This window comes from Morone saxatilis, unplaced genomic scaffold (genome assembly GCF_004916995.1).
Source record: "Morone saxatilis isolate NCDOM2014 unplaced genomic scaffold, NCSU_SB_2.0 Contig18, whole genome shotgun sequence".
NCBI classification, from domain to species: Eukaryota; Metazoa; Chordata; class Actinopteri; family Moronidae; genus Morone; species Morone saxatilis.
Genome location: NW_023339740.1, coordinates 7,501,856 through 7,504,247, shown reverse-complemented (window position 1 = coordinate 7,504,247; position 2,392 = coordinate 7,501,856).

Genomic DNA, 2,392 nt, shown 5'->3' with positions numbered 1-2,392 from the left:
AAGTGTTCCATCTCGTCTTTGTTCTTGTCTAATGCTCCTATTCACAAGAGCCTTAACATAGAATATGTTACACAATAGGGGATAAGTTTCAATGGCAACATTAAATAAGCATCTGAGAACAAAAATCTTTGCTGATAGTCCAGCTGTGCGTGTTATCTGCTGTGATGGCTGGTACAACATTTTAAACGACAGACAACACAATCACTCGTAGATGTGTGTTTGACGTTTTTATCACCATTTAAGAAGGAAGTCATTTCAACAGTGTCTAAAAGAGGAAAGTGAGGTTGTGCTGCTTTTAGAGATAACCCACACGTTAGCCAAATGTCTGTCTAAAAGACTGGTCTGGTTTACCTCATGGCCATTTCAATGAAGACACTTGTTCAACTTCTCCTTGTCTACAAACAGTTCTCAGCCTTGAAATGTGAAAAAAGGTCTGTAGGAAAGAAGTGGGCATGAGCAAAACAAGCAGGAGAGAGAATGACAAAGAAATGAGGACAGATAGTGAAAGGCAGTTTTAGTCTGTGGCACGTCTCTTGATGAAAGGACCATTTCTCTCCTTTTTTAGGGATTGTTTTTCATCCCTCCCTCCCTCCCTCCCTCCCTCTGCCTGTTCCTCTCATTACTCACTCTGATGTTTGCCCTGGCACTGCTGTGATGGCAGAAATGGCCATCACAACAGGAACAGGCTGGGTCAGTCCCCTGCCCGCATAAAAGTCTAATTCACACAGAAAAGCCAGTAGTTTCATACAGTATGCTGTGTCATGTTATACAACTACTGTTTTCACAGTTACACACAAAGTCAATTCCATCTGGAATTTTTACAGCAGACAACGATGCTTCTAATTAAAAGTTTAAAGCTGCAGGGGGGTCATTTTGTTCTCCTGCAACCCCGGGTGTCAGGGAGAAATGAACCTGATTATCATCACATAGCTCGCGCAGACGGGAAACTATGCACGCGACTGTCTTACATTTATTCCTTCAGGGTGGAGATGCTGAGAAAACCTTCTTTGCTTCCTCATGTTGAGGAGAAAATCTTGCTTCCCCAATCTGATGCTGAACCACAGTGTTGGGCGGAACTAAACACAGGAAGGGCTCACTCAAGTGCAAATCCACTGGATCAGTTGGTAAATCCAGAGGCACATATATTTCATGGGAGGGGTGACTTATCACAAGTCTGTGATGGTTTTATTGGGTGGAATTTGTATTTACAACCAGTGGTGCAGCATGAAGTCATTGGTGAAGATTTCCAGGAAGTGAAAGTAATAGAAAAAAATATGTTTTCCTGTCATTGGACCTGAAGTTTTTAATGCTTTGAATTAGTGGGGATGTAACACTACTCTTTCCCACAGCCACAAGTTATAGTTGAGTGATCTTGAAATTATAAATTGGAAATATATGATTGACTACAAATTTTGTGTATCAGTTGCAACAGCTCTGTGAGTGGCGGACAGGTTTTTTTTTTCTGGTAAAATCTATTGTCCTTGAGTTGTTGTCCCATGCTCCAAATGTTTGTGGTGGTAATGACGTGATGAGCTACTCTGTCGTCGTACTCAGTAAATCTTCATCAGGTTTCAACTCTGTCACCTATTCTATTGGTCAACATTTTACTCTTTTTGGAGCTATAAATAGCCCTTTAGAAGATGAGTAAGGCTGTCTAAATTTACCGGTCCATTCTCTCTTATAGTCATACAGTTTTGGTGGGTGGGGGCTGCCTGATGACTCAGCACCACGTGGATCTCTCTGCTTTGTGTAGGAGAGGAGGAGTGTTAATGTGGAGGTGTTGTGGGCAGGGCCAGTATGGAAATGCATGGCTGTTCGGATCAGCCCACAAACTGTGTGTGTGCAACCAGACTGTATCCGAGAATACATACTGCATTGATTTTCTGGTTTGCTGGTCCCCCTACCAAATTCAGATATTTAACAAGAAGGAAAAACTGTTGTGGGACAATCTTCAGAGCTTCACAAACACCTCCTTGCTTTTAGACACTGAACATACCAGTCTGATAGGAAAGATACAGCTTCAAGTGGAAAATATCAAGTTTCCATGTTGTCGGTCCAGTCCTGCCAGTGTATGAAATAGAAATAATTAAGTAAATACAGAGCATTTAAAAATAGTCCTCTATTTTGTTTGCAGTGTATGTTAAAAAATACAAATAAAAGTCCTGCATTGAAAATGTGACTTAAGTAAAAGTGTGTTAGTATAGTCGGAAAATTATTAAAAGGATAAGGATTTTTTTTAAATTCTGGAAATAGTGATAAGCGCCATGATAATTACCCAGAGCCCAGAGAGACACAGTACTTGTTTTGTACAACCAGCAGTCTCCTCAATCCTCAAAATGATGAGAAAATTGAAATAATTAAAAGGAAAAGCAGCAAATCCTCACATTTGTGA